This window comes from Alexandromys fortis, unplaced genomic scaffold (genome assembly GCF_014885135.2).
Source record: "Alexandromys fortis isolate MF-2015 unplaced genomic scaffold, M_Fortis_MF-2015_v1.1 scaffold_1, whole genome shotgun sequence".
NCBI lineage: Eukaryota > Metazoa > Chordata > Mammalia > Rodentia > Cricetidae > Alexandromys > Alexandromys fortis.
The window spans coordinates 32,972,736-32,986,433 of record NW_026067927.1 but is presented as its reverse complement, the minus strand read 5'-3'; the positions used below and the strand labels follow the sequence as shown (position 1 = coordinate 32,986,433).

Below are 13,698 nucleotides of genomic sequence, written 5' to 3'. Positions count from 1 at the left end.
CCCCAGGTGATAAACCTCCTCTCGTCTCTACTTGCTCTGAAGTATCCCATAATATAAATAACTTTTCCTGTAGCGGGCTCATCTGTTTTCCATTTCGAGGTGGTTTTGACCACGTGGGGCGGGGGAGGGGTGCAGGCTGGAGGGATGCTGGCTGGTCTGGGGTTTCTGCAGAGCCAGAGCCTGCACTATTCTGCTCTGGACAGGGAATCTAGTGGGTGTTGTTTCCGAGATCAAAGATGCACTCCAGCCCAGCCCAAGGCAGGAACTTGAACTCCAGGGACCGGCAAGTTGGGTGGCACTGGAGACACGAAGGAAGTCTTTCTGTCTGCAGCACCCTGGCAAAGAGGAGCAGGATCCCAAGCCTGTGCTGGGTGGGCGGTTCCCCGCACCCCCATCTCCTACCCTAGCCTGTGGCATGCTCCATCTGGAAATGAGAAAAACAGCCCTGGGAAGACCTGCCATGGAGCAGGGTGGTTGGGGCCTGGCTGTTCAGCTTGGCTTTGAGGAACAGGCAGAGTGGAAGCTGACCCAAGTGTCTCCTGGCATCCTCCAGTCTCTGTGGAAAATGGGGGCCGGTTTGGTGTGGGAGCCCTTTCTAGTAGAGGGCTTGTGAGATTTGCAAATAGAAACTACCTCCCATTTGGAGATGTATCTTTCATTTAGGGACTTGGGATATATTTTTTGTGACAGATCTTGTGTTCAAAAGACTGCCTACCTCTATAGGTCAGGAGACAGGTTCGGGCCTCTGGTTCTTAGGACAGTGTGAGGCCACAGAGTGAGTCACTGACTCGACAAATGATCAAGTATTATTTTAACATATTTAAAAAATACACTTATTTAATCTACATGTGCATGTGTACACACCCATGCGTGTGCCTTGGCACACATGTGGGGCTCAGGGGACAGTTTTCAGGAGTTAATAGTTCTAGCCTTCTGCCATGTGAGTCCTGGGGATCGAACTTAGGATGTCAGGTTTGGTAGCATGTACTTTTACCCAATGAGCCATCTTGCCAGCCCTGAGGCGTCAGGTATTCTGCTGGCAGGTGGCCAGCTCCTGTGAAGTCCCCGCTTTCCTGGCTCCCAGCAGTTTGCAGAACTGACCGCTACCAATATACTCTCCCCATTGGAGTGTGTATTGAGAATGTCCTGAATCTCCCTGGATTAGCTTCTGTCTTCTCCGTGACCCAACTGCAGCAGATGCCATTTGCACCTATAGGCTGTTGCCTCAGCTTTCGTTCAGTTTCCTCAGCCCTGCTCACTGACTGGTACCTCCACACTGCGTCCGGTGGTTATCCTGGCATCTACAGGGCTGCTTTCCTCAGCACATCTTTCTGACCAATACAGCTAATTTTGGGAAAAGCCTTGGGTATTTGGATGTCCTATCCCTTAGGAGGCATTGGACCAGTCAGTGGAGAGACATTCTTTAGCCCACTGGCTTTCCAGAGTTCTAAGCAGAGGCTGCTTGTGGGAGAGCCACAGGGACAGGCAGGTCTGAAACCTTCAGTCCTTTGTACACTTGAATAGCTGGCTCTCTGACATTTGGAGGATAAGCCGTCACCCGAGATTTCCTAGGAAATCTTTGCTTCTTCACTTAGCCTGCCATTATCAGCCTGGGTAGCCATGTAAGAGAGCCACAGACTGAGCAGCTGAAGTACACACACGTGCTCATCACGCACAGTCTAGAAGCTGCTAGCCCGAGGTCCAGGTACCGACTGGCTCACTTCCTTTTGGGGATGCTCATCCTGGCTTGCCAACTGCAGCTGTCTTAACGCGTCCTCATTGGAGGGCTAGAGGAAGGCTCAGTGCTTCTCCTCCTCATAAGGGCAAGAGGCCTGGGGTTAGACCCCTCCCCTTAGATCTTACAGTTGCCGCCTGCATACAGATTCTGTCATCAGAGGTAGTCACATTGAACTTTGGGCTTCATTCTATTTTGGGGAACGCAACTGCAGACATGGTCAAACTTTTAAAACCCACCATCCAGTGTTGGTAGCTTGTGGGTGCGTGCGTGTGTGTTTGTGTATGTGTGTGTATAGAGAGACCAGAAGAAGATAGTCCTTACTCAGGTCCTTCAAATTACTTTTTGAGACAGGTCTCTCATTGGTCTGGAACTCAATAAGTAGGTTGTGTTTGTCAGCCAACCCCAAATATGGCCACCCTCCTGGAGCTGGGATTAGAAGCACAAGTCACCATGCCTGGCTTAATTTTTTTTTTTTTTTAAATCATAGATCCTGGTGGTTTCAAGAGAGGTCTTTATGCTAACATCTGAGCTATCACCCTGGCCAACATTCTCTTAGTTCTTCTTCCCCCTGTTCCCCCCCATGCTGGGCCCAGAACCCAGGGTCTCGGGCACGCCAGTGAGCATTTGACCACCGAGCAGCCGTAACTACAGACTGGCATTCCCAGCTTTAAGATGAGGAGATTGAGGCCTAGTTCTTTACTGGGATCCAGGTGGAAACAGCAGCCCTCTGAGGGTCTGCGTCTCCCCACCACACAGATGATCGTCGTAATAGCCCACCGGCCAGCATCCCCAAGAGGGTCGTGTCCTTCGCTCCAGCCGTCCCCTGCCCAGACAACAACTCCCTGTGACGTTTCTCTTCTATTTGTTGCCCTCTGGGGATTGTGACCGTGGCTGCCTTGGTGTGAGTGGGCTCACTGCTAGAAGGGAACCAACTGGGGACATTTGGGGCTGTCTGGCTTCATTCTTGTGTATTGAATAGAGTAAGTCAGTTTGGGGTAAGAATTGTATGCTGATGGCCCGCTCAGGCACACACATCTGTGAAATAACCTGTGATTTGGGGTTCACCCCACAGGATGACCTGGGAGTCTAGGATTTTGGATAAAGCCTGGCTTTGCAGCTCTGGCTGGAAAGCTCTAGAAGATACATTCTGAGTGAGTCAGGACCTCCCCCGAGGATAGGCTCTAGCCTTATTTTTTTTATTAGATTCATAATTTTGAACTGTGTCACGAATGTATTTTGCTTTATTTAGCAACATTTTGCAAACCATGAAATGTTGGCTTTAAATTAGGACAGATGCGTAGAGAATGAGCAAGGATTTCTTCCCCTTTGCCTCCCAGCTCTTCCCATAAGAACACGCGGAAACCTGAGGCAACCCCCTCTGTGTACAGCCTTCTGCCTAGAGAACTCACCTGGCTTCTGCCTTCCTTTCCAGCCTGAAGAGCTGTGAAGGCCCTGGAAGGCGAACCACAGCGTCTTTCCAGGCTTACAGGTAGATGTGGGGCCCAGCTACGGCCTGCTGGGATTCCCATGTGGATGGCTAAACAAGATCGGCTTGTCTCCTCATTTAGACTAAGAAGGCCTGCAGATGCTGGACTGCTGTGGACTTAGTCAGGGCCCGCCTCTCTCTTCATGAATTACAGACACAAAGAGTCCTGATGTGCTGAAGATAGTCCAAAGGTCTGCAGGGAAACAGCTCAGTTGACAGCCATTGGCAGTAAGCACACGTTGTCTTCGGGGTTGGTGGTTCCTCTGGCGAGGCACCAGTTCTCCTGACTGGGGGAGTGAGTACCCAAAGCCCACCTCGAGTGGCCTAGAGGAGGTCTCTTCGGAAACCAGCAAACAGGGTTTCTTTGTGCTCTGAGCTCCCAGGACAAATGAACTGGAGCTGGTAGCTAGCAGACTTGCCACCAGGCAGCGGTTTAAATCAAAATAATCACTTTAAGAAACAGTAGGGAACCTAGCTGGAGAACCATTTCCTCTGGCCCGAAACACTAAAACACGTCCTGATTTATGCTGTTGGCCAGGGCAGCCTGTTGAAACGTGGAACTCAGAGTTATGACGGCCCCGCCTCTCTGCCTGTCCACCAGTTGCTGGATGAAAAGGGCTTAGAGAAGGAAAGCTTGTGGAAGGCCTCCAGGGCCGGAGAGTGGCTGTTGAAAGGCCTGGGTCTGCAGGGAAGTAGCGACTGGGACAAGCTGTGCAGACTGGCTGGCCCTGCAGCCGGGCTCTGCAGCAGCGGGAACTACCCTCTGGATGGGTTGGGATTTGAACTGAGATGTTTTGGTCTGTGCTTGTATGTGGAGTGTGTGTGTGTGTGTGCTAGTGTGTGTGGAGGCGGGAGATCAAACTTCCAGAGTCTCTCTTGTGTTTCGAGACGGAGGTTTGCACAGGCTCTAGGGGTTAGATTCAGGTCCTTAAGCTTGCGCTGTGAGCACTTCACCAGCTGAGCCATCTCCTCAGCTTCTTGATTGAGACTCTCGGAAATACTGTGCTCTATGCCTCTGACCCTCAGCCTCAGCTTGGGCATAGTTTTGGGACTGCCCTTCCTCCAAGAGACATATATGTGGTCTATACATACAGAGTGACATGCCCAGGGCCCTAGAACATGAACTCTTACATCCACCTTTTACTGGTGGCTTTCTTCCACTGGGGACTTCCTTCTTAGGAGTTGTGTGAGTTTGGGACTGGATGCTGAAGTGACCTTTGTTGCCACTGGGTGAGTGAATGGCGTGGGTGTGGTAAACGAGAACACCTTCCCCACCCCGATCCTGTGCCCCTGTCCTTGGTGCAGGGTATCCCTCTCCTTTCCCTCGCTGAGATCCATCATTGGTGACTTCAGCCTCTGGAACAGGATGGCATCCCTAGTCCCTGGTTCCAGGGTTGTGGTGGTTGGGTGATGGGGCAGGAGGTCAGAACCTAGGGAGGCGTTGATGGAAGCAGACAGATAGCAAGGATCCTTCATGCTCTTCCGACCCCACAGAGTCCCCACGATGACCTGCTACTGCTCAGCTTTGATGTATGCGTGGAGATGTGCCTTAGCGGCATGTGCTACCGTGATAGCTTTTGTGTGGTTCTGGGAGAACCCGAGCACCCGAGTCTTACTCCTTACAGAAGCTCATTTAGAAGTAGTTCAGTGGTGAGATTTTTAAATTTTATCACTTCAGATAAAGCAATGAAGCTTTAGAATTAATTCAACAATTAGTGTTTCTCTTAAAGAACATAGTTTTTAATAACTTTTTGAATATAGACTTTTATTTTATGTCTGCATATGGCTTTGCATGTATGTCTATACCACGTGCTTTCTGGCCCTTGGAGGTCAGAAGAGGGCATCAGATCCCCTGGACCTGGAGTTACAGACAGTCATGAGCCACCTGTGGGTGCTGGAAATTGATCCCAGGTCTTCTGAAGAGCAACGGTGTTCTGAACTGCTGGGGTACCTCTTCAACCCCCCAAACTTAGGGCAGTTTAAAAGGTAGTATCTTCCGCAGCTTCAGCCCTGTCCGTGCGTTCCAGCTACAACTGTCCCTGTGAACGTAGGGGCTGTCAGCGAACAGACGATGCCGCATCCTAGGACCTAGGGAGCCAATCAACACCCGCTTCCTGGGAAGGCATTTAAAGTGCCGATGTGGCAAAAATAGGACTAAGTCGCCCTTTTTGGTGGTGGTGGTGGTGGTGGTGGTGGTGGGGACTACTGTAAGTCAAGCGTCTTGGTAACGTTCCAGAAAATACCTTCTGTGTGGATCCGAAGAGAGGACTGAGTATGATAATTAGCTGTTTTCCTCAGGGACTAAGAAGTGCCCGTGGGGCCTCAGGTCACCTGTGCAGATCTGCCTGCCTTGCAGGGAAGGACAAAGGGAATTTTGTGTGTGCTTCAGGACTTCCAGTGATGGCAAACGGTGTGAGGACAGATGGAGTGGATGGCCATCTTGGTCCCTGACCTACCTGTGTTCAGGTGAGGCTGGCCCAGAGAACCCGCCCTTCAGCCCAGCTTGCCTGTGGGCCCACACCACTTGCTGTTACCGTATTTGTAACTTGGATATTCTGAACTTGTCTTTAACACTTGGACACAGGGTTTTCCTTGCCGATCCCCACAGCGTGTTGTTACAGCAGAATATGCGTGCAATGAAGAGTCTGTGAGTGTGGCAGGAGCCCCTCTGGGGCTGTGCCTCCCCGATATGGGCTTACGTACTGTGTTTCTGGCCTCTCACTTAGTCAGGCATGTGGAGTTCTGGGGAAAAGCTGAGAAAAGACCCAAGCTGTCATTGGTTCCAGTTGTGACTTCCTGGACAGCGGGCGATGAAGTGTTTGCCTTTCTCTCCTTCTCACTGTGTGTGTAGCCAATACTGACTGCCAAGAGCAGAGGGCAGGTGCCAGTGGGAGCTAGGGAACGCGCTGGCTGGGCTCCTCAGATCCCGAGCAGGCCCTCACCCAGGACTTTCTGGGAGGCTCCCTGCCTGGAGGAGGGGAGCAGATTGAGCTAACAGCTGGAAGGGGAACCCTAGAGACAGAGTGGCCTTGAGTGGACAGGGGACTCCTGGACACAAGCCGATGTGGCAGCACATGCAACAGCTGTCTGTCACGGGTTTGCCTCCTTCCAGTGGGCTGCAGAGCTCTGGCTTTCCTCAGCCATAAAAGCGGAGGACTAGCACGAGGAAGATGTGATAATGCGACCTTGGGTCCTTGTGGCATTTTAATGAGGTCACACACGATAACCCTGTGCAGCTGGTTGCTTTTTGTTCTAATTATTCACATCCTCCCTGATGTGTTTAAGGCACCCATGCAAGACCCATTATTTTATTACCTGCCACCTGCTCCCAGGTCTGCCGGGCTAAGACAACTGGACCCACGTGGTATGGTTAGGGAGCCGCTCAGAGCCTTGGGGACCTGGTGTCTTCAGTGGGGATTGCTGCATCGTACTGCAGGAAGACAGTCAGTCACATGGCAGAGTGCTGACGGGTGCCTTGGGCACCACCGTAGGGGTGCAGTCAACTCACTAGGCATTTCTGCAGGAGAGATGCGCATTCGTGTCACGAAGACAAGACCCAGCAAAGGCGCCGGCCGCCAGGTGGCCTTGTGGCCTTGGCCGAGGAGTGTGGCTGGTTCTCTTGCTCCCACCAGATAGACAGCACCACATATTACCGTCCTCACACCCACAGACACAACATGGACCATACGTTCAGATGCGATACTACCGCACTCAAGTAGATACACCACACTCATCCACCGACATCACACACACATGCCCTCTGTCACGCCATACCTGCAGGCACACTACGGGCCATGCTCATCCAAACGCTACCATGCTGTCACTATACACACTGCGTTCGTCCACAGACATACTACACGCACACAGACTCACCCATGGGTAGGCCACACATAGCCACAGGCACACACGTGAACTACACTCACATGCGCCACCACGCTCATACCACACACACTCACTTACAGATATGCCGTAGGTACCACACTCAGACACTATAGAAACGTCTGCACAATACACCACACACAAACCATGTGTGCTTGCTGCACACACCACACATGGCATAAAATTTGTACTTGTTTGACACACTACATACTTTCATACATCTGCTTCACACACATATATGGCACACTTATGTGCACCACATACCTTCACACACCACACATACATATCACATCACATGCTTAAAGAAACCATTCACATGCACATGCCTTGCCATACTAATATACTACACAGATCAGATCCATATGGATAGCACAAGACCCACGCTCATGTGATATACATACACATCTCGACAACACGCACTACACATACACATTCACACCGTGTACAGTACACTGCATATTCAGGGTACACACAGGCACACATATACCCATTCCTCTATCTAACAACACTAGGAATGGCTGTTGCCAGATTCTGGGGTAGGGGATGTTTAATAATGAAAATGAAATGAAGCCGTGTGTCCCCCCTGCACTACCATATCTGCCCCCTGGCCATCTTAGGAAAACAGAACGCACTCAGCCATCTAAGATAAAAAGCAGTTAATCCACATAAACCATTGTCACATTTCTGTTATTGTCTCTGCCTGACTGTGACTCCATCCCTGGGCTATCAGCTGCCTGTTTTGTTGCCCTGTGGCAGGAGGCACCCAGGGCCCTGAGCCTTTGTGCAGGGCATGCCTCGTGGTGGTTCGCAATAGTGTCGCCCCTGACTCTGCTCAGGATGCATCTTAGGGTTTTTCCTTTCCAACGAACTAAAGTTTGTCCAATTCTCCCTTCGAGTTCAAAGAGCACACTTCTGCTTTTGCTGAGGTGAGCTGCCCCTGCGTACTGGAAAAGGATTTTCTCTTCTGTGCTCCCTGTTTAAAACTTGCTTGGGGGGTGCTTGCTTGTGTGAATGCTGGGTCTCTCTCACAGGCACTCCGACATTTAGACAGAAGTAGAAGCATCATGCCTATGGTGCTCATTCTATAGCCTCCCTAGGAAAGATCCCCCCCCTGCAGTGGGATCTCCGGCTGTGTGCGCTAGGGGTCTAACTCCTCTGGAGGAGAGAGACCTAGATTGGGGGCATCACTTGCTTCCTAGCCCTGAGCAGACAGACCCACAGGGAATGAAGGACTTGGGATTTGGCTTAGGCCAGGAAAGGGACTTGCTCCTGCATGCCTGGGGCCCTGGCTTCATTTTGAGCACTGTAGAATAAAACAATAAAGATTTGAAGTATAAAATACAGGTTTTACACAGGGCGGTTCAGGGCCTCTGGGTTTGACATCAGTCTCATACCAAGTCTGTCTTGCACTTGCCCTAAGGCCCAGGAGAGCTTTTCCAGCCAGACCAGCTATCAGGTGGTCCACCAGCTAAGCTCCACAGAGGGGGTATGCGGGACTGCGACCTGAGGGGAGCCAGCCAGCGCTCAGCCCTGTCCTGCCTCTAGGACCTTCAGGTCCACCGTGATGGTTGGTGGCTTGTTCTGTTCTAGGAAGCTGCCTGGTGCAGCTCATCTCAGCAAACCGTCTAGAGAAGTAGCTCCTCTCTTCTCCCCACCCCCAGCCGCAGTTGGCATATTTCTAAGATCCAAAGCGAGAGTTGGAGGCACAGGTATATGGCGAACAGTGGTGATTTTAACTGCCCAATAAAGTATAAATCTCAAAATAAGCTCCTGGACAGACAAGCAGTAAAAATCTGCATGTCAGCATGCAAAGATGAAACCAGTTTTGTGAGGAGAAAGGGAGTATGGGTAATTCTGCCCCCCCCCCATATACATTTAAAGAGGCAGTTTGGCAATGAAAACTATAATTTGGGGTTTTTCCCTTTTATGTGTTGCAGTTAGAATGTGTGAACACGTGGCGCTTTAATTGATGTCTCTTGTTTTACTCTGCCTTGTTTAAATGCAAGGAATGGGAAAGTAAATCGAGGCTGCAGCGGTGGTTAAATATATATATTTTTTTACTCTGTGTGAACTTTTTCCCTCTTTTTCAAGCAGTTTTGAAACTTTGAAAATGAGACATCAGGGAAATGGAAACAATTTATGAGATAGTTTTGAGAGTAACGGCTGACCCCTTAATTGATTGGCCCCTTCGCCCGAACCCCTTAAGGACTCTTACTCTCTACCGTGTTAGTAAAACACTGCTGCCGTGCTCTGGGGGGCTTCCCTTCCCCTTCCCTCTGCAGCAGTTAACTTTTGTCTTATAGGGTGTTTCACAATTTTCATGTATTCTCACAACCTCTGGTTTCCTTACAGTGGGTACGGTGTGCTCTCATTACATGGGTTTTGTTTTAAGACCACACTTAAAATTCTACTGTATCTATGTGAGTGTTTTGCCTACACGTGTGCCAGTGCACCGCATGCATGCCTGGTGCCCACAGAGGTCAGATGAGAGCATGGGATTGTCTGGCACTGTAGTCACAGATGGTTGAGAGCCACGATGTGGGTGCTATAAACGGAACCCAGATCCTCTGGAACAGAAAGTACGCTGCCCAGCCCCCATATATATAATTTTTAAAAATCTTAGAGGTTAGTTTTAAAAGGAAAGGTGTCATGAATTCTCTCTGATGACTCACAAATCAATAGTCTTAAATCATTGATGGTTTTTCCCCTCTAGAAACATCCTGAATGCGGTTGACCAAAGTTGCAGACAGCATCTCCTAACGCTGACAGTGCTGCAGGCTCTGATACAGTGTTGCAGATGGAGACCCTCTGGATGGTGGCTGTTCCCTTTAAGGGGGCCCTAACTAACTCCCGGCTGGTAGAGGTTACTTTGTCCTCTTGCCTGGTTAACTAGGCTGGGAAAGGCGTCAATTTCCAGACAGGAAGTGGAGTCTGCTAGCTCACGTCTCTAGGTCTGTGAACTGGCAAAGACATCCATCACACCTCATCCTTTGATTCAGAGCAGCTTCATCGTCTGAAGATGAGGCGCAGGGGACAGAGAACTTAAAGCCACACAGAATTTTAGGCCACACAGTACCCTGTACCCGACACTAATGCTCATGGTAACCATTCAGGAATGCTCACATGTGGGCCCACGTGCTCAGAGGCTCTATTGCTTAGTGATGGGGGTGGGGTGAGGGAGAGAGGGAGGGAAGAAGGGAGAGAGAGAGAGCAAGCTTCCCCCTCCCCTGTGTGTATCTGTCAGTGTCTGTGTATCTCACTCTCTGTGTGTAGGACAGATGACAACCTTGGGTATTGTTCCCCAGGTGCCCCATCTCCCCCGCTTTCTTTCCTTCTTTCTTTTTTCTTTTTTGTTGGCCAGGGTTTCAGACTGGCCAGAAGTCCCCCAGATAGGCTAGCTGGCTGGCTAGTGAGCCCCAGGGGACCACCTGCCTTTACCTTCCTAGTGCTGGGGTTACAGCACGTGCCACGCTCTAGGAGCATTCTTATGTGGGTTCTGAGGATCATACTCAAGTCCTCATATTTGAAAGGCAAGTACTATATGGAGTGAGCTGTCTCCCCAGCTTTCCTTTCCCTTCCATTTTAGACTTCTCCTCCCTAAACAGTGTCATTTAGTTCCCCCAATTTAAAGAAACTATTCTATCCTCGAAATCCCAGCCTAGCCTAGTTAGCAAGCTCCAGGCCAGTGAGACACCCTGTCTCAAACAGAAGGTGGAGAGTGTGTGAGAAGGAACACCCAAGGATGTCCTCTGGCCTTCACACACATGCACATATAAAGACACACATGGACGCACACTCGCGTGTGCACACACAGGAATAATTAGGAATGTCATAATTAGGTCAGCAATAAATCACCATTGTGTTTTTGACAAATTTAAAGGTTGGGTAGTTTGAAAGAGGGGAGAAGAGCCGTGCAGGGGGAGGTGGCCATGAGAATATGTTTGTCACAACACCCTCAGAAAGTGTTGACTGTCCCTCCCAGGCCAATGAGTCCCATGCTCCCAACCCCCTGTTAATTTGTAGGATGTCACACAGCCCATTGCCTGCAGCCTCCTCACCACCTCTCCGCCCCTGCTAACCCACATTGCTTTTCAGATCTTACCAGGAGTGCTGGTGCTGACCGAGGGCTCCTGGGCTTGACTGAGAACACCATCTTTGTGCGTGCGTGCGTGCGTGCATGAGTGTGTGTGTGTGTGTGTGTGTGTGTGTGTGTGTGTGAAGGGTTTCCAGGCAAGTGCAGTGCCCACGTGCCTCTAGTTGCAGATTTGGCTTTGTTCTCAGGCCGTGGGTGAGGGTCGGGCAGTGTGTGAAGGAAATGGGCCATGGAACCTCTCCCCCCAGCACTGCAGTAGAAGTGAGAGTCTTCCCAAAGAAGCTGCTGACTTGGGGTGCTTTAAGCTGTGTAAGCTGCCTTGAGGGTTCATAGCATGTCTGAGGATCGAGGCACAACAAATGTGTTAACAAATGCCTTTCCTCTGGCCCCACTGGGTTGATGGAGAACTCTGGGAAATGAGAACGGCTGAAGTGATTGATAACAGTGAGACCTCTATTTCTGCTGTGTCCCACAAGGAAGGGGTCCCTGAAGACCCTGGGGGCTCTCCTTGAGAACTTTCATTTCTTCTTGTGTTGTATGACAGATCCCTCCGGCTTTCAAGTCCCCCTTCCTCCTGCCCACACACTCACAGTGATATTTTTAATTTTATTTATTTTTATTATTATTAATTTTTTTTTTTTTTTTTGCCCAGAGACATAAGGCAGGACACATTCCTGGGCCAGACTGGAAAAGCAGTCATTTCCTGGCAGAGAGCATGGTCCTGTTGTAAAGTGGTCTCTCGTGAACAGAGCCTGCGCTGTGGAGTTTTATTGGGGCTGTGCTTGTCTTGGGCCCCATGGGAGTCCATAGCCGCAGCAAATGGAACTTTTCAGCAGACCCGCATGTGTACCGTGGACCACACCTCCTTCACTTTCCCAGGCAGTGATAGGAAGTTCTGTTCAAAGGATTCTCATCCCCTTTGAGAAGGTCTTGCAGGTTTCCCTTGGAATCCCAGGGACTGTAATAGAAAAAATTCTGTTATCCAGGCCATACTTGAGCTTGGGTCCAGTGTTGTTGCTTCTTGTGACGCTTGTGACTCTCAGGGACATTTTGTTCTTACTGTGCTATGTCTTAGTCCTTGAGAGTATGGCTTCTGCCTAGGGAAACAGAAATTGGTCATAAGGTACTCAAACCTTAAACGGGACTGGCTCTCAGAGCTATTGGTTGACCAGTGTGTGAGCGGTGGGCAGCTGGCCTTGGGGTGTCCACAGGGATCAGGAAACGAGGAGGTGAAGCATAGGGATAGGGCTCCAAGCAGATTCAGAGCAAAGTGGGTGTGCTAGAAACAGCTCAAGACGCAGCTGTGGGTTCCTGTAGCTCAGAGCTCCTTGTCTTGTCCCCCCACCCCCCAACCCCACAAGCTCCTCCGTGCTGTTCTCTCCCAGTCCCGAGATTTACAGGGCATTTCCATGGTGACCAGTGTGCTTTGGAATGAGACCCATTTTTATTCTGTACCCATCAGCTAGGCCAAACAGCCCATCTCTGAGATGGGTCCCTTTGGTTTTAGGAGATGGCCACCTAAGGCTGGGGGCAAGGCCACAGGAAGAGGCCATCACACTGCTTGTTCTTGTGATGCATTTTCAGTTTCGTTTTGCATTATTTTTTTTCGAGACAGGGTTTCTCTGTAGCTTTAGAGCCTGTCCTGGAACTAGCTCTTGTAGACCAGGCTGGCCTTGAACTCACAGAGATCCGCCTGCCTCTGCCTCCCGAGTGCTGGGATTAAAAGTGTGAGGTACCACTGCCTGGTTGTGATGTATTTTCTGAAGAATTGTACTGAGGACAGCCTGGTTGTTACCAAAAAAAAAAAAAATTTTTTTTTAAATGCATGCATGTGTGGCATGGGTAGGTATGCTGCTGTGGAAGCTGAGGCGGGACTCTGTGTGTGTGTGTGTGTGTGTGTGTGTGTGTGTGTTTTATCTTAGGAGCTATCCTCATGGCATCTTGAGATAAGTTCTTTCCTGGGCCTGTAATTTTCCAAGTAGGCAAGCAGATTGGCTAGCTAGTCCCACAATCCCCCTGTTTCTGCCTCTCGAATTACTAGCCTGCACTACCATGCCCAGCACTTTTATGTGGGTTCTAGGGATTGAATGAGGCAAGCGCTGTACTGACTGCGCTGTCTCCTGCATTCCAAGATGCTATAGTTAAATTCACATTAGGGAACAGTCATCTAAGTTAAATCACAGTGACCCTCCCCACAAGGCTCAGGAGTGGCTCTGGGCTTTGGCCTCACAAGGTATAGAGGACTTCAGGGTCCCCTTGGAGGATTTCAGGGTCCCCTTGGAGCCAGGAGAAGACCCAACAGGACAGCTGATGCTCACCGGGGTTGGCTAGCTCCCCTCTGCAGGCTGTCTTAGGGCTTGAATTTTTTCTCCAAAGAAAGGGAGTTGCTGTGCCAGGTGTATGGCTCAATTTCATGCATGAAAGAGAGCTCTGGGTATTCATGCGCCTGAAGTCGTTTGAAGGTAAAATAGGAATTTTGTGTATGGACACCTCACACACACA

General features: G+C 50.2%; 2 protein-coding genes across 5 annotated transcripts in view; one reads left to right on the top strand and one right to left on the bottom strand.

Moving 5' to 3' along the window:
- The window catches only part of Sfxn1 (sideroflexin 1), a 1,040,418-nt gene that overhangs the window by 738,052 nt on the left and 288,668 nt on the right, over positions 1-13,698 (bottom strand). For 2 of the 3 annotated variants that reach the window (XM_050143872.1, XM_050143874.1), the window contains exon 1: positions 5,903-5,906. The exons of the other annotated variant lie outside the window; for it this stretch is intronic. The gene's annotated coding sequence lies outside the window, so the exon portion shown is untranslated. Of the gene's footprint in view, positions 1-5,902; positions 5,907-13,698 lie in introns of those variants that run through there. 3 annotated transcript variants of the gene reach the window in all.
- Ror2 (receptor tyrosine kinase like orphan receptor 2) overlaps positions 1-13,698 on the top strand; it is a 170,896-nt gene that overhangs the window by 76,111 nt on the left and 81,087 nt on the right. The window lies entirely within an intron of this gene.